This window comes from Macaca fascicularis, chromosome 14 (assembly GCF_037993035.2).
Source record: "Macaca fascicularis isolate 582-1 chromosome 14, T2T-MFA8v1.1".
NCBI lineage: Eukaryota > Metazoa > Chordata > Mammalia > Primates > Cercopithecidae > Macaca > Macaca fascicularis.
The window spans coordinates 111,648,967-111,667,775 of NC_088388.1; the positions used below are offsets into that span (position 1 = coordinate 111,648,967).

General features: G+C 46.5%; 1 long non-coding RNA gene across 1 annotated transcript; it reads left to right on the forward strand.

The window, feature by feature from the left end:
* The first annotated feature begins 1,871 nt into the window (after positions 1 to 1,871).
* Positions 1,872 to 12,430, forward strand: LOC123568690 (uncharacterized). Its single transcript, XR_006692138.3, has 3 exons — positions 1,872 to 2,009; positions 3,254 to 3,428; positions 8,844 to 12,430. It is a non-coding gene; the product is annotated as an uncharacterized lncRNA (long non-coding RNA).
* Positions 12,431 to 18,809: the final 6,379 nt, after the last annotated feature.

An 18,809-nucleotide genomic window follows, 5' to 3' on the forward strand; every position in this document is an offset into this window, starting at 1 on the left:
CCTCCCTCCTTGCCTGCCTGCCTTCCTTCCTTCCTTCCTTCCTTCCTTCCTTCCTTCCTTTCTGTCTTCTCTCTCTTTTTTTTTTTTTTTTTTTTTTTTGAGACAGGGTCTCATTCTGTCACCCCGGCTCAGGTGCATGGAACAATTATAGCTCACTGCAGTCTCAAACTCCTGGTCTTAAGCCATCCTCTAGCCTCAGCCTCCCAAGTAGCTGAGACTACAGGTGTGAACCACTATGCCTGGCTAAATTTTTAAAAATTTGTTGTAGAGATGGGGGTCTTGCTTTTACGCCCAGGCTGGTCTTGAACTCTTGAGCTCGAGTGATCCTCCAGCCTCGGCCTCCCAAAGTGCTGGAATTATAGTCATGGATCATCTCCCCGCAACTGCCCAGTGAACATCTCCCTTTCTAAGTACCTATAAAATAAGCATTATATCTAAACCAATCAAAGCTGTAGGGCTGAATTAAGCCTCCAGTTCTACATTTAAGCAGATGGCTGTGGACTTTACCAAGAGGCTAGAGAAACAAATGATCAGGGAGCAACATGGCGGGAGGGGTTAGACCTTCAGAAGCTTGTGGGGTACTGGTGTAGGTGGCTACCGAGGGTTGTGACGTCACCTCCAAAAGAGTTGTCCCTACTCCACACCCAGAATGGAGGTCAGCCCTACTTGAGAGTCAGCTTTAAGAGAGACAATCCTTAAACAACAGAGCAGAATTTGGGGGTGATGAAGTGCAAAGGCTTTAGAAGATGATCCAAACCCAGATGAGCAGATGTGTGGCGACTGTACTGGGCTGGCCAGCGCCAAGTGCTTCAGAGAGCTCAGGAGGGCAGGGGCCTCCCTGTCCTCAGGGAGTGTGCAGGGGAGTTGGCAGTCAGAGGTGGGAGTGGCTGCACACCGCCAGACTGGCTGCTGAGGCAAGGCTGTAATGTAGAGAGGAGAAGTGGGAAGAAGGGAATGGAGACACGGAGACAGAGTGGTGGCCAAGGGTGGGCAGCCGCGGGTATTGGGCAGGAGCACAGACTCTGGGGTTCCAATCCCAGCTCCACTCCTTTCTGGCTGTGGCTTCAGGCAGGTCACTTAACCTCTCTGTGCCTCCATTTCCTCATCTGTAAAATGAGTATGACAAAGATTACACCCACGTCATTGGTTTGTTGTTAGAATAAAGCCTTTAGAACTATGTTTGCTGCATCATAGGCACCATATTTTATAAAACGATTTGTTGAATACTGGAACAAGTCTCAGATGCAATTATATTGGAAGGAGCGCAGTCCAGGTAGCCAAAAATCATAAAAAGGGAATTCCCAATCTATAACTTGTATCTCCCAAGAAACACTAAAGAGATGGTAATTTGTAATTTCCAACGATTTTTATATTCCCAACCTTCCTGCTCTGCATTCTCTCCTTCTGCAGCTCCTTCCACTAATGCATGCCCAGCCTCTGCCCACAGTTCAGTCTGTCTCCTTCCTTGAGGCACCTTGAGGTGCCTCAAAGACCTCCTTTTTCTGATTATACCTCAGTGATTGATTGGGGCTCCAGCTGCCGAGCCTTGGAATCCGTGGCTGCCTTTGCCTGGAACCCATGCTTTCCAGGAGCCGTTTCCACCAAGGAATGAGTGCAGCTGGAGGCTGAAGTCGAAAGACAGGGTGCCCCTCTGTCCACTGGCTTTGGCTCAATGACTCTCAATGGCTTTGCCAAACCTTCCTTAGACTTCTGCATCCCCACCTGCCCAGCCTTGTGGTCTGACAGCTCTCCCTAGCTTTCCCAGCTCACTTATTTCCTTTCCCACAGGCATTTTCTTAAAAATCCATGCTCATTTGATTTCTCCTTGGTATCTGCTCCTCAGAGGACCTGGACTGATCCCCTCTCCCCTTCTTCATTCATTGTATAGATTATGATCAACTCACTCTCTCTGGATAAGTCCTTCCTCAGCCTCCCTCGCATCAATTCAGCATCAGCAAGGTGCAGAACTCGTCTGCTGCCTAGAGATTGCCTCAGAGGTCTTGCAAGGGGTGAGCATCTGGGCAGAGATGGCCCCTCTTACTCAGTTAATGGAGGAAGGGTTGACTCAGAATATCTGCTCATTGATATATTTTATCCCAGAACAAGTAACACCCCAAAGCATTTTAGTTCTTCCTGTGTGCCAGGCACTGGGATCAGAACTTTACCTGAATTACTTCACTTAATCCTCACCACAGTCCTGGGAGGCAGATATTACTATTTGCATTTTACAGATGAAAGCGAGGGAGGTTAATTATTGATCAAGGTCCTATAACTAACATATAAGTGGTGGAGCCAGCCTTGAACCCTGCCTGTCTAACCCCAGTGCCCATGATCTCAGTGAGCACAATATTGCTCACAGCAGAGGCAGTGGTGGGCTCTGGGACTAAGAGGAACACAGAGTGGGAGGCAGCCTGGGGACAACCCATCCCACCATGTGGAATCAACTTCCTCCCCCAAATGGGGAAGAAGTTGCACTCAGGGTATGAGTCTTGCTGCTCACAGGGGCAGTCACAGCTTTGAGGAAAAGGGGTAGAAAGAAGTGGGGAGCTGGTGGGAACGGGGCAGAGGCATCTGCTGGAGAACACTCAATGTCATCCTGAATTAGATCATAAAAAGTAAGTGCTTTTTAAAAGCAATTTTACTCAGCAGGGGATGTGCTGTCAAGCTGCCTGGTGATTCAGAGGCTCTCTGCCTCCCAACCCCTTCTTTGGAGGTGGGGGTGAGGATATGGCTGTGGGGAACAATGGCTCAGCTTCTCTGTTGTCTGCTAGAGGTTGACATGACCCAGCTATGGCTGAATCCCAACCTGGCTGTCCTTAGCTCTTCCTGCACCCCCTTAGAGTCAGACAGAGCTGGTCTCCAATCCCAGCAGGACTATCCACCCAGAAGAGCTGTGTGACCTAACAGGAGTTGCTAAACCTCTTTTAGCCTTAGTTCTACCCTCTCTGAACATAGGAATAATACCAGAACCTTGGCATTGGGTTCTTGTGAGCATTAAATAAAATAAAATCTGCACAGTCTGGCAAATAATAAGCCCTCAAAATTAGGACCTCTTTTTATTATTTATTCTTGTTTTTATTATTAACACCTGCCTGAGAGATTAAGAGTAGAGGGTTCAAAGTAAAAGGAAAGAAAGTCATGCCTCCTTGCAGAAAGTAACAGAGATTGCTACTGCTCGCTAATGTTGAGTTCCTCCTCTTCTTCTTGGACCTCCCTTGCTATGTGATGATCCTGACCAACGGGATGTATGCAGGAGAAATGTCCACCCATGGAAACCGCCTACACACGGCCCTCCACCTTATCTTTCTGTCTTGTGATGACCTTGTTGGAGATGGCAGCACCAAAGATGGTTAGAGCCTGGATGCCTGCATGACTGCACGGGCAGAGCCCTCTCACTCCACCACTGGTGCCCCCTAATGGACTGCTAGGTGAATGCAAGACAACCTTGTGTCAAGTCACTAAGAATTTGAGGGTGTTTTTCATAACACTTAGCCCTTCTTGACTTTAACAGTCAGCCAGACCACCACAGGGATTTTGTAACTTTCTGTGGCTTTAGATTGTTTGAAAGTTTCATGAAATGAGAGAATGACAGGAGACAGTCTCTAAAGCCCTTCTCAGCTCAGACATTCAAGGTGGCTCACTGCTTGCTAATATGTAGTTAAGAAATGCCCCGTACCCTCCTGGGAACCTGTGAGCCAGCAATCCTAGAGAAGCCTTCAGAGGGGCCTGAGAATACCACCTAGTCTCTCTCATCCTCTGGGCTTCCTCCCCTGGGCCAGCCCAGCAGCAACTCTCCAGTTTCCCACCAGGTCAACATTTAGGAGACAGAGAGTGTGAGAGAGTCACTAAAGCTCCAGATCACGTGACTGAGCCAGAGTGACTGAGTATGTGTGTGCCAGTGTGCAGGGAGGGGCCAGTGTGTAGGGAGGGGCTGCAGCTAAGTTGCTTTGCAGATATTTATTTGTAGATTTCTTTTTCTTAAACAGTTGTGGAGAGGTGTAGTTGTGGAGAGCTGAAGCTAATCTCCATATTTCTGGGTGCTGGCAGACACTATGTCAGTCAGAAACACCTGCAGTGATGGCTGGCTTCTCTGTCCCCCTGCTCTCTCTCTCCCTGCAGACCTCTTTCCTTTTATCCTGAGGCATCTTCACAAGTGCTGACCCAGGGAATGTGCTTGCCATGAGCCATTGGATTCTGTCAGAGATGGAAGGGACCTACCCAGGGGATCGTCTTTCTGGAGATGCAGAAAAGGAGAAAGGGAGAAGGGAGAAAGTGAAGTGGGGGAGGGAAGAAAGGTAGGGAAAGGGAGGCAGGCAGGAGGCAGGGAGGAGAGGAGGGACGTTCATGTGAACTGGGTCCCTGCAGGGTACATTAGCAGATCCCATTAACTACAGCCAAACAGAACTGGGTCCAACTCCGCCTTAAGCCAACTACTGAGTGATGTCAGAAAAATTTAAAAACTTTAGTTACACATCTTATAATGGAGATTGCCCAGGGATGGTGGCTCCCACCTGGCTTACTCCTGTAATCCCAGGAGGCTAAGGCAAGAGAATTGCTTGATGAGAGTTCAAGACCAGCTTGGGCAACAAAGCAAGACCTCCCCCCTACAAAAAATGATAATAAATGGGGATTATACTAGCTACCTCTTAGTGATGTGAGGATTAAATGAGATAATGTACGTAAAGCCCATGTTGGCCGATAGAGGTGCTTAACGAAGAGCAGTTACAGTTGTCCCTTGGGATCCATAGAGGATTGGTTCTAGGACACTTTATGGACACGAAAATCTGCAGATGAGCAAGGCCCTTATATAGAATGGCATAGTATTCACTTATAACCTATGCATATCCTCCTGTATTGCTTAACAATGGGGATATATTTTGAGAACTGTGATGTTAGGTGATTTTGTCATTGTGCAAACATTATAGAGCAAGGGTCCCCAACCCCTGGGCCACAGACCAGTACCAGTGTGTGGCCTGTTAGCAACCAGGGCTCACAGCAGGAAGAGAGCAGCAGACAAGCCAGGGAAGCTTCATCTGTATTTACAGCCACTCTCCACCATTTGCATTACTGCCTGAGCTCTGCCTCCTGTCAGATCAGCAGTGGCATCAAATCCTCATGGGAGCACAAACCCTATTGTGGACTACACATGCCAGGGATCTAGGTTGCACCTTCCTTATGAGAATCTAATGCCTGATGATCTGTCACTGTCTCCCATTACCCCTAGATGGGAATGTTTAGTTGCAGGAAAACAAACTCAGGGCTCCCACAGATTCTACTTTATGGTGAGTTGTAGAATTATTTCATTATATATTAATATTACAATGTAATAATAATAGAAATAAAGTGCACAATAAATGTAATGTGCTTGAATCATCCTGAAACCATCCCCTCCCCCCACCTTATTCGTGGAAAAATTATCTTCCATGAAACTGGTCCCTGGTGCCACAAAGGTTGGGGACCACTGTTGTAGAGTGTACTTACTCAAACCTAGATGACACATAACCTACTACACACCTAGGCTATATGGTATAGCCTATTGCTCCTAGGCTACAAATCTTTACAGCGTAATACTGTAAGCAACTGTAATACAATGGTAAGTATTTCTGCATCCAAACATAGAAAAGGTAAAGAAAAAGTATGATAATATAACTTTGGCCAGGCACGATGGCTCATACCCATAATCCTGGCACTTTGGGAGGCCAAGGTGGGCAGAACCCTTGTGCCCAGGAATTCAAGACCAGCCTGGTCAGCATGGCAAAATGCCGTCTCTGCAAAAAACACAAAAATTAACTGGGCATGGTGACACACGTCTGTAGTCCCAGCTGAGGCAGGACGATCACCTGAACCTTGGAGGTCGAGGCTCCAGTGAGCTGTGGTTGCACCACTGCACTCCAGCCTGGGTGACAAAGTGAAACCTTGTCTCAAATAATAATGATCATCATCAAAATCACCATCATCATCATCATCATCATCATCATCTTATGGGACCACTGTTATGGATGAGGTTCATAATTGACTGAAACATCACTGTACAGCACATGACTGTACTTTAAATCATCTCTGGATTACTTATGATAGTTAATACAATTTAAATAGTATGTAAATAGTTATAATAGTGTATTTTTAAATTTTCCTGTTATATGTTATTTTGGTATTATTATTTTTTATTAGTTTAAAACTATTTTTGATCTGTGATTGGCTGAATCTACAGATGAGGAATCTGCAGATACAGAGAGTGACTGTATCAACATTGACTTGTTTTCCACTCTGAGTTGAAAAAGTCTTCCAGACACCCCTCCCAGGCTGCCTCTCTTTCACATGCCCCTGGGCTGCCTGCAGAGGCTCTTTGGTGGACAAGGCTGAGATGGAGATGCTGTGTTCACAGCTGTCGTTAGAAAAGGAAATGAGAGGAGAGTGGTTTCTGTGCCTCCACGGGGCCTAAACTGGAGTCTGAAGTGAGCGGAAAGTCCTGATTCCACTTCAGCTGCTGAGGCAGTGTTGCAAAATGGTTAGAGCCCAGACCCTGGGGCCAGATTGCCTGGATTGGAATCCTGTGGCTACCACTGACTTTACATGTACTCCTAGGCAAGTTACTTAATCTCTCTGTGCCTGAGTTTCCTCATCGTAAATTAAGAATAACGATAAGCCAGTGTTGTTTAATAATCTAATAAGTTAATATACAAAGCATGCTTAGTAGCAGGTACATAGTAAGCCCTTTGTGAATGACAGGCATTCTCATCTACAGCCCTGGACAAAGCCAGAGGCAAAGCTGCTGCTCTCATTAGTACTGTGCATAGATAATAAAGGCAGTATTTATACTATACCCATGTCCCTTTCTGTCCCACATTCAACGTACTTGGGACACAGACCAAACAGACTTGAACTACCCTTTCCAGATTTACAGGGACCTCTTCCCAAGTGCACCCCCAGGTTCATTACTGGTCTGCAAGCCCCAAGGCCTGAAGGCTGGCCAAAGAGTGGCTATTGAGGGGATGGGACAAGTGTAGATGAAGCTTGAACTTATGGCCAGGGAATCTGCCCCTCTGTGCATGTGACCACTGGTGGTATAGGATGGTGCCCAGGTATAAAGAGAAGGAAGCTGGACAGGAAGCCTCCGTACCTTTGCATCAGGCTTTGTGAATTTTAGGCAAGAGACTGAGTAAAGATATAGGGTCTGGCATCCATCTCTGGTTACCCATCCTCTCTCAGCACGTTTAGCAGATCATAGTCTTGATGCCAAGGCAGGACAATGGCACATGCATGGGCCTCCCTAGTTGACTAGAATGGTTGGGCAAGGGCTGGGCTTGCACACCTGCTGGCTTGTGTGAACTCATTGTTATTCTGATGGCGAGGACCCTGAGCTGGGCTCAGGAACAGGAGCTTCGGGCATTCAAGGCCAGCCCTTCCAGACTGTAGGGCCAAGCCCAGCTGCCCCAGCTTTGCTAGACAGACACCCTAGAGATGTGCCAACGACCCTACACTCTGAGATTCAAGCTGCCAAATCCCCAGCGGCAGCCTATTTGCTTAGATTTTTGGATTGCAAGAAGCAGAAACCCAATCAGCATTCCTCAAGTAATGCAGGGTTTTTGGTAAAGATGCACATAGGAATAAGAAAACGAGAAAGTCAGCCACAAAGCCCAGCTTCCAGGGCACTCTGGAGAAGCTGAACAAACAAGCTCTGGGAGAAATTGGCTCCAGGGTGAGCCAGGATTGGGGTGGCTGAGAGCAGAACACATGGCAGTGGCATTAGGGCATTAGTGGCATTAGGGGCACAGTCCTGACGGGTCTGGGCTCCTCTTCTTGCATTTTCCTCTCTCCATGTCTGCCCACTTCTCTTCTTTGCTCTCTGCCCTGATTTCTCTCTATCTCATGGTTTCTGCTTGCTCAGAACTTTGACCTGCCCAAGGCCTCTCATGCTCCCCTCCCCAGCCTCTCTTTACTTCATGACCTTCCTCCCCAGCCTCTCTTTACTTCATGACCTTCCTCCCCAGCCTCTCTTTACTTCATGACCTTCCTCCCCAGCCTCTCTTTACTTCATGACCTTCCTCCCCAGCCTCTCTTTACTTCATGACCTTCCTCCCCAGCCTCTCTTTACTTCATGACTTTAGTTCCTCTGTTCACTGCTGATATGCATTGGCTGTGTCCCAAAGCATCTCCATCTCCATCTCAGCCTTGTCCACCAAAGAGCCTCATCTTGAATTGTAGCTTCCACGATTCCCATGCATCATGAGAGGGACCTAGTGGGAGACAATTGAATCATGGGGGTGGTTCCCCATTCTGTTCTTGTGGCAGCGAATAAGTCTCATGAGATCTGATGATTTTATAAGGAAAAATCCCTTTTGCTTGGCTTTCATTCTCTCTTGTCTGCCACCATGTAAGACATGCCTTTTGCCTTCTGCCATGATTGTGAGCCCTGCCCAGTCACGTGGAACTGTGAGTCCATTAAGCCTCTTTTTCTTTATAAATTACCCAGTCTCAGGTAAGTCTTAACCAGCAATGTGAAAACGGACTAATACAACTGCTAACTGCCCTATTCTTCCCATATTATTCTAAGTCATTAACCCTGGGGGAACATTATCATGCCAGGCCAACTCCTTGCCCACTTGCCAGTCTATAAATTAGATTCTCGGGTCAGATGCCTATCGCTCAGCTGTAGTCAGTTGAGGGGACCTTACATGATCTAGAGCATGGCTACTGGGGACTGTGGGGAGGACAGGTTTTCTGTGACATGGACAACCAGTGCTATGAACAATCTGTCTGGAACAGTGAGGAAGGGAGCCTGGGCCAAGAGCCCTTCCCAGGGTTCACTCACTTGCTTCCCTGTTCTGCTTTTTCTTCTACAGACCCCCTCCAGTCTCACCACGAGGGGAAGGAAGCAGGGGGATCAATGAGGAGGCAGCTGAACAGAACTGCAGATGCACACAAGGTCTGAATCTCTAACCCTGCCTCCTTTCTCCTCTTATTCTTTCCACTTGCCTCTGACTAGAAGGGACTGCATTTACTTAACTACTTTTTTAAACAACAAAATCAACAGTGCTCCAGCAAATATTTGATGAGTAGCTTCTGTACTGAAGTCTCACCACTCAGCACCGGAATTTCATCTGAAGCAGGCAGAAAACCAGAGCATGTGAAATATTTATCATAAATTACGTTTTACTATTTACCCTCATATATATCATCTTATTTGAGTTTATTAACACCATAGTAAAGTCACTAGGGAAGCTGTTACCATCATACTAATTTTGTGGATAAAGAAGTTGACTTTCAGAGAAGCCCGGTTGACTGACTAGGATCACACAGAGAGCAGGAAGGAGCTCAGTACTAGAGCTTGGGTGGCAGCACCTCCCTCATGGAACTCTAGCATGCTTTGTCCTATGGAATCAAAGTCACATCATGGCTAGGACCTTTCCATGTGTTGCTTGTATTGTCCCACATGTTGTTTTTGTTGACATTCCTTTTTTTGATCCCACATCCCCAAGAGGTATCATCTCTTCTTGGATAGGCACCATGCCTGAGGTGTTCTCGCTCAGTGCTAACCTCCCAGGCTGGGCCATCTACTCAGGGAGTTATCTTCCTTCTGGTCCACATACTTGTCAGGCCTACTCTTCCCTGTCCATGGTCCTGGACTCAGGGTCTGCCACTTTGCCTCTCTGGGGAATGGCCATGGTTTCTGCTCCTTAGAAGGCACTCCTCATCCTGGGGTCTCTGCTTTCAAGGAGTCCCATTTCTAAACTCCAAGGCTACTGAGCTGGCTTGGCCTCCAACTTCCAAGCAGCAGTGGTGCAGGATTCTACTTGAATTTTACACCAGGGATTTAGGTGGGAGCCCCCTCCCTACAGGTGGTCACCTGAATCAAGGGATTTTTTCATCTTCTGAACTAGAAGGAGGAAGCGTGTGGATTCAGAAAAAGACAAAAATATGAGCCAAGTTCTAGGAGAGAAGATAGGAAAGGTGAAGTCTACAGGAAACTTTTATTTAATTGCTTTATAGGAACAGGAAGAGAATATAAAGGAGGAAGCTGGCGCTCAGCCTGCCTTGGAGTGAGGAAGGTGGGTGGAGAAGTTCTCCCTTAATCAGAGCCTGGTAGGAAGCCAGGAAAACTGTGGCTTTAGCTGATTACTGCTTTAATGGTGACTGGGACAGGGAGAACTGTGCATGTGTGTGCACGTGTGTTTACAAGCAAGCAGTTGCTGGTGCCTTTGCCTTTCCTGACCAATGGTTGACAGTCCAGGCCTCCAAGTGATATCAGATTTTCCTTTTACTCCTCAGGCGTCTCCATGGCATTTGTGAGGGTAGGTAAGATAGAGGTGATGTCTCTCTTATGTAACTGTTCAAGGTGAATGTTCCCAGTTGGCAGGATGATCTGCTTCATACGGTCATCCAGGGACCCAGGTTCCTTCCATTGTGTTTCTCTAGCATCTTCTAAAGCAGCAGTTCCCAAACATGGCTACACATTGACTCCAATAGCAACCAAATTTAAGAACCACTGTCGTGGGGCTTTGCCCTCATCTACATGGTTGAAGTGGAATCACAGGTGCACAGGCCTGGAAATTGCGCACATGGCTTTCATTGACATTCCACTAGTGAAAAATTTGCTCATGGTATATAAGCCCTTAATTATAATGCTATGTGGTAAGTGCTAAGATCCTTACTAGAGCCCAAAGGAGAGGTATCTAAGTTAGCTCTAGGAAGTCAGAGAAGCCTTCTTTGAGGCCATGGCCCTTGGTAACTGTGGATGACTCTGAGTTGCTTGGTTTGTTTACCTGTTTTATTTCTAGACTTAGTTTCTTCATTGACAAAATGGAGCTAATAACTGAAACTGCCTCAGAGAGTTGTGAGGGGTATGAAAGGTAAGTCTCACAAAGCACTTAGCACAATGCCTATATGTGGTTAGCACTGAATACATGTAAGCTGTTCATTACTCTTATTTTCTGGGCTACGTGAGAACATGGAAATTGGAAGCCTTTATGGGGCTGAGGCACAGCCAAGTCTAGAGCTGGATTTTAGTTTCTTCCTTTTTCTTCGTAAATAGGATGAGGCAGCCTGGTACAGCTGCCTGGCAAAAGCTGCTGCTGCTGCTGCTGCTGCTGCTGCTGGTGGTGGTGGTCGTGGTGGTAGTGTTGGTGCTGTGTGCGTGCACATGTGTGTTTATGTGTGTGTGTATGTGTTTTTTTTTTTTTTTGTGTGTGTGTGTGTGTGTTGGGGTGCAGGCAGGGTAGGGATAGCAGAACTCTGCCTTTAGGAAGGAAGGGAACAAATGTTGCCTCCTTTGCCCAGAATCTGACAGCAGAGATTGTCTGGTTGAGCTTGCCTGAGGCCTCCTTGCCTGCTTGGCTCTGAGGGTAGCATGAACCCTCAAGGCAGGCAGGAGCAGGAGGGCATCTTGAGCTTGGGCTCCCCTGATGTCTGCAGTAGGCGTGGCTGGAGCCGGCTGACATCTGTCAGCTCTGGCTTCATTTTCAATAAGACTCAGTGCTGAACTTCCACTAAATCCTTGTTCTCGCTTTCTCTCTCTCTCTCTCTGTCTCTCTCTCTGTCTCTCTCTCTCTGTCTCTCTCTCTCTCTCTCACTCACACACACACACACACACACACACACACAGTTGATGCCCCAGACAAATGTGCTTCTGTGTTTTCTGTGCTATGACTCTGCTGTTCTCTGGAACATGTCTGTCTCCCTGCAGAGCAGCTGGGTCCAGCAGTGCCCTTCCATTCCCAGCATTTTCTCAGTTTTAGGATTTCTCTCCCTTTCTCTCCTCTCTTCATCTATCAAGATCACACAGGAAGAGGAAGGCTTGGGTAAATCAGGGGCAGAGTCCAGGGATCCGTATGCATTCACTGAGCTTTAAGGGTCGAAATCGTGACTTCTAGAACCCTCTAGCACCTGAGACATGGGCACACAGGAGGCCCATCCTGCTGAGTAGCTAAACCTGTCTATTGGAGGCTCTACAGGTATCAATTCCAGGAGAAGCAGCTCAATAATGGGGTGTGCCTCAGGTCATATCTAAGCCACTTTACTGCTCCCCAGGTCCAGACAGACCTGGCTTAGTTTTTATTTTATTTTTTATTTTTGTCCGGGAAGATTTTTAGAGGCAGTGAGAGGCTCTAACTTTCTCAGACTCTGCTATTGCCTCTGACAGATAAGAAGATGGCTTCTCTCCTCTCTCTCCTCTTCCTCCTCCCCAATCAAAGTGCTTCCATAACTGCAATTGTCATCACACTGGTAACAACCATGGATGCATTAGCAGCTCTTCTCTCAGTCAAAACACCTTATTCCTAGCTCTCTCCCTCTCCCAAACACCTGCCTGTCAGCCCCTTTCAGATGGTTGTCTTCAAAGATTTACAAACCCAAAGAAAAAATTGGGGGGTGGGTGAGGAGAGAGATAATTTATCTCTGTGTGTCACTGCACTCTCCAAACCAAAGAAAGAAATATAAATCGTGTTTCCTCTCCATTTGTGGTCACAGCAGCCAGCTCTGCAAGGAGGAAAAGCGAAAGAGAGGGGAAGAAGGGGCCAGCCTAGATCAGGCCAGGGGTCACTTGTGCACCTGCTGTGGGCTCCTCATTTATTTATTTATCATCAGAAATCCTACCCAGATTTCCCTGCCAAGGAATCACATCTCCCTTGTAAAATGACCCTTGTTAGACATTTTGTTTTGTGGGGAAGGAGCTGTGTGTAAAGGGGTGAGCAAGAAAGACACAGTAGCTGCCCTTGTAGAACTCAGAGTCTGATATGGGAGGCCAGGACCTAACAGTAAAGTGTGACTGTTGCACTGTGTGATGGCATCAGGCGGGCGAGGTGCCTACACCAGGGAAAGCATCAGAGGAGTTTCCCCAAACGAAGTGACAATCAAGCTGAGGCTTGAGGCTGAAGCCAGGAGGAGACCGCCAGGCAGAAGTGCACATTTGAAAGACTATACGAATGCGTCAGAGTGGGGTTGGTGGACAGCTTGGAGGTGGTAGAACAATGGAGGATTGTTGCTGCAATCTAGGCAGCAGATGATGGCAGCCTGGACAAGGGGAATACCAATGGAACTTAAGAGACTAGGGGGAGGGAGCCAGCCCTTGGGAAGTGGAATTAGTAGGACTCGGTGGGTGACTGAACCCAAGGGGCGAGAGAGGGATGCCCGGATTAATGGCTCAGACAACTTTGTAGATGAAAGTGTCATTTTTTTGAGTCAGGGGATACAGTGTAGGGGCAGAATTGCACATGGGGATAGTTGGGGGTCACAGATGATGCCTTCAGCTTGGGCCACCGAGTTGCCTGTGCCAACCTAGTGCAGTTGATCAGTGGACAATTAGATGAATGAAACCCAAGACCACTTGGTTGTTTCAGGAGGCAAACCTGGAGTCATCTCATGTGTGTCAGGGAGTTTGTAATGCTTACCTAGATCTCTCCTTGACCTTGCTGTCCCTCACCTCCCACGTCAGGGCCAGGTATGTCTCCTAGTGTCCTACAGATCCTTTCTCCCTTTCTATACAACCACATCTCAGGTGGCTGGAAGGCTGGAAGTTTGGGTTTAGTGGTCTGTTTCCTTACTAGATTGTAAACTCCATAAAGATAAAGACTATGTCTGTCTTGTTTGCTGTTGTATCCTCAGCACCTGTCATATGATAAAGTTCTTGCTAATGATTTCTTAATGAACAAATGTGTGAATGAATGAATGAATGGATGGATGGATGACCTTGTCAATGGGGTGTGCCTCTCAGAGGGTCAGAAATTATGCCAAAGCTACCATCACTCCGGCTCTCACCTGCACTGCACCAAGAGTGTCCTCATCAGTGCCTGCGCCTCCACTCTTGGTCATAGTCAATCTGTTTTCCTTACAGGCATCAGAGATCTTTTAAAATATGAATGGGATCATGTGACTCCCCTACTCAAAACCCTGCAAGGCTTTTCACAAGCCTGAGGAAAAAGGCAGAAGGACTTAACAAAGCCTGTCAAGATCTGCAGGCCTCAGCCCCTCACCCCTCCAACCTCCGGAAATGTCATTCCTCTTGTTCTCAGGTTGCTCCCACAGCACTGCTGTCTTTCCCATCTCTGAGCATTTGTGTGCAAATGTGTGCAATTGTGTGTGAATTTATGTATGTGTGTGTGTGCGTGCATGCATGTGCCTGGAAAACATCTTCCATCTTTTTGCCAGGTTCAGTTTTCAGTCTTGGCTGGCCCCCCATTCTAAAGGAAACACCAGCACCCCCTCTCTTTCCTCTCTCCTAGTACTCTTCACTTTTCCTGCACAAGCCATCAGAGAGATGAACATAGCCTGTGTCTGCTTATTTGTTTAAAGCCTGTCCTCTCATGAATTGTGAGCTCCACGTCTACCTCTGTAATACTGATGTCTATTACAGTATCCAGCACACACTCAGGGTTCACAAAGTATTTGAAGAATGAATGAATGAATGAACATGTCAGTTCAGGTATAGGGAGGGAAAGAGGCCATGTCAGTCCAGTTGTGTTAGGAGACAGAGGCCCTACCAGTTCAGGTATATTAAGGAGACAAAGACCTTTCAGTCATGCAGTCATCTCTTAATGCACTTAAACATTTATCAAGCACCTACTATGTGCTAGGGGCTGTGCTAGACTATGGCGACTCAATCATGGACAAGACAAGGTTGCTGACTCTTCGAAGTTTACATTCTAACATCAAGAGAGGGGATACACACAATACACAAACAGACAAATCAAATTGTTAACTGCTTGGGTTAACACATGGCAAGAAAATAACCAGGATGCTGTGTAGAAGGACATCAGTGTACCAACGTCAGGGGGTTGGGGGTCTTGCTAGCTGAGGTGTTTCGGGGCCTGTGCAAAAAGCACAGATACCTTGGGGACAGCTGAGTCCGTCTCTTGCTCTTGGCTGACAGGCCTCTCCTGTAGGGTAGTCTGTGGGCAGGAGGTGGAGCAGCCATAGGTTGCAGAGTCTGTGGGTTTCTTCTTTCCCTGAATTGACTGTGAGGAGCAGAGGCTGAGGCTGGGGGTAAATTGTAAGAGAAGGTGGCAAGTTCACACCTCAATTTCTTTACTGTTTCCTCCATTTTCACCCTGCTCTTGACATTTAAGAATGAACACATGTAGGTTCCCATAAAGGTGAAATGCTTTTCAAATCAGAGGCAGGCATCCTGTGAAGCTTGAGGAAAGGACTAGAAGTTGCAGATGGATGAGTCTGCTAAGCATCATGCCCCTGACCTTGTCCCCACTTTTCTGCACACTTGGCTCTCCCCTGCCCCCACTCCCAGGACAGCTTCCCTACAGAGGCTTCTGCACCACCTCCCTCAGTGTAGAGGAGCAGGCAGGAGACATGCCCAGGGTAGCGGGATGGCATGAGAAGAGATGCACACTGGGCTGCAAGAACAGGCAGCCACCTCCACGGCCACCGCTGCCTGCTCTGGAGATGGAGGGAGGCCGTAGAGCCTGGGGGAATCACTGGGTCAGATATCAAGGTGCTTACCCTTTCTGGGCCTCGTTTTCCTTCTTGGAAAACAGGGCTGATGACACAAATAACAAATGTTTGCTAATTCCTTCTAGATGCTGGGGCCACTCTAAGGACTTTGCATGAGTGATCACAGTTTGTCCTCACAGCATCCTCGGGAGGTGGGGACCAGGCCTCCCCATATGGCTGGTGAGGGGATCCAGCTTCACACAGTTTGAAGCATGTGCCCAGGGTCCCTCAGTTGGTAGGTGGAGGAGCCAAAATTGGAATCCAGGCAGTTTGACTCCAGAGCCTACGCTCTTAACAAGAAACACCTCCCTTAGTTGGTGTTTGTAAAGAATGGAAATGAGACATTGCAAGTAAAAAGTCTGCTCAGCAAAGGTCACCTCCTTGTATCACCTCTGGTCAAAAGCATTTCCCCCTTTGCTCTCCGGTGCTGCTCACATTTTCTTCAGCACGGGCACATTCCTTGAGTTTGACCATTGCTGGTTTGAGATCAGGGACCCTCAAGAATGTTGGCTCATGAACTCCTATAAGAAATGAGAAAAACCCTTTCATATTTTAAGTTGACATATAAATTTAGTTATTATGAGTTTGAATAATTTTATAAGGTGTTTTCCCCAGGTTATTATAAATGTTACCACTTTATAATAAAATTTCTATAGCACTCTTTTTGATGTGTCAGAAGGAAATTCAAAACCATAGCACTTTGATACCTATCATCATCTACATAAAAGCAACAGCAACAAAAACAAGCTCTTCTTTAACAGTTGGGATTTTACTATTCTTTTTTCCTCCTTGAATTCCATTTGACTTTCCTACAGAATTTTAGTGTACTACTATATATGCTGCTGCTGCTGCTTTTTTTTTTTTTTTTTTTTTTTTTTTTTGGTGAGACAGAGTCTCACTCTGTTGCCCAGGCTGGAGTGCAGTGCCACAATATCAGCTCACTGCCATCTCTGCCTCCTGGGTTCAAGCAATTCTCTTGCCTCAGCCTCCCTAGTAGCTGGGACTGCAGGTGCACACTGCCACCATGTCCAGCTAATTTTTCTACTTTTAATAGAGATGGGGTTTCACCATGTTGGCCAGGCTGGTCTCGAATTCCTAACCTCAAGTGATCCACCTGCCTTGGCTTCCCAAAATGTTGGGATTACAGGCATGAACCACTGTGCCCAGCCCCACTACTGTATATTCTTATGCTTTAAAGTCTTTCATTGGTTATGCTATCATATATTAATATATAAGAAAACTAATTTTAAAAAATAATTTCGCCGGGCGCGGTGGCTCAAGCCTGTAATCCCAGCACTTTGGGAGGCCGAGACGGGTGGATCACGAGGTCAGGAGATCGAGACCATCCTGGATAACACGGTGAAACCCCGTCTCTACTAAGAAATACAAAAAAAATTAGCCGGGCGAGGCGGCGGGCGCCTGTAGTCCCAGCTACTCGGGAGGCTGAGGCCGGAGAATGGCGTGAACCCGGGAGGCGGAGCTTGCAGTGAGCTGAGATCCGGCCACTGCACTCCAGCCTGGGCGACAGAGCGAGACTCCGTCTCAAAAAAAAAAAAAATAATAATAATAATAATTTCTCTGACCATAGGCTCTAAATGGTAAAATAGTTTTCTTCTTGAAATACTATTATACTAATTAGTATTTTATAATTGATCAAAACAACATAATATATAAAAATTTTGGTGAATATATTGAATATGTAAAGAAAATATTCTGGCAAATGTCTCTTAATGAGAGACACAAGGCTTCTTTTTATAATTTGTGTGTCCATGGATGAGTATTAATTATTACTACCACATTCATAATAAAAGCTGAGAAAGCATACTGAATCACTAGTAAATGGGAGGCTTCTCATAGAATGCTTATTAATAATTGTTGTTAAGTGCATTATTTACAATAGAATCCACAAGATATTTTCATTGAATTAATCTAAATCTCGTAAGCTTATGGTAGGAATGAATAAATGAGCCCACAGTAGGGAGGAGTTTGCGCCCAAGTGAAAAATGAACATGGATACAGCTCACATCTGTGTTCCTAGGACTTGGGGGTGTAATGTTGAGCATCTGGAGGTAAGTGTGGGACTTTTCACCTTTTCTTCCTTGAAATCATGCAAAATATGTAACTGAGGCAGAGGGAGACGGGGAGCCATGGGTGAATAAGCGTCACCCACCAAGTTCTTGCTCGTTGTTGAAAAGGGTGAAAATGAAGAGTGTGTGCTTCAGAGGAGAATGATGCTTCCCAGCTAGCTTTTTACCAATCTTCAACCTTCCAGTTTTAACTTACGTGGAGCCTTGTCATGAATTCGCCACCTGGATGAAAGACGCTTCCTTCAGCATTTCTTCCTGGTGTTCTTGATTCTCTCTGCTTCTGCGCAGGAGTTGAGGAAGGGAAAGGTGGGGTTTAAAATTAAAGCTCATTATTCCCATCAACCCATGAACTTAGAATATGCCAACATGCCATTGCTTATCATTAACAGAAATGTCGTGAGACAAGGAAAGTTGGGAACATGCACAGATTTATGGTGACTTGAAATTAAGGGGGCTTCATGGACACTGACTAGGGCAGGTACTTGGAGTGGTTCTGCAATCTGTATTTCATGCTCCTATTTGGAGAGCACGGAAAGCTAATTATATGTTCGGTGCTCCCTTGCATGTAGCATTGGGGGTAGAATTAATCTCTGCTACTTGACGCACCTGTGAGAGATTTAGGAAGCTGAAGTGAGAGAGAAACGTCCTTCCCGAGCCCTCTACTGGCTTCCCCTGGTCAGGAAGGTTGGAATTTTCCTGCAACACGTTCCAGTGTTTATTCTTCAGATTTCCATGTAACAAGGAACAGTCATGACATTGGCAACTCTTTGAAGTCACTCTCTCATTCCTGGACCATGGTTTTAGGGTCCAGTCTCCAGTTTCCTGGTGTGCAGGGGCTGCTCAGCAGTGATGAGCATGGATCCAGGGGTGGCTCAGAGGAGCACGCTGTGGATGATGAGACCTCTACTGCTCTAGAAATCATTCCCAGGGCCCCAGCTTAGAACCAGCACTTGCAGCCTTTCTAGTAATTTTGTGAATACCCGGTTCCTTGCACAAAATCCTTTTGTGCTTAAAATACCTTGAAAGGTTTCTGTTCCCTGCACTAAATCTTGCCTGGTATATTGATATTTTTCATCATCTCTTTTCTTGATGTTCACAGGTTTTTTATCTTTGTGCAAATTATGTGTGATAGAAAGATTTGGAACAGGTGAGAGGAATGCTTTTCTTTTTTAAAATAGGAGTAAGATGATTACGAAAGGGGTAGTGAGAAGTTACGAACAGCTCAATGGAAACCTGTTGCATGGCAGGTCAGTTCTAGGAAAAAAAATGTGTCAGATGTGGAAA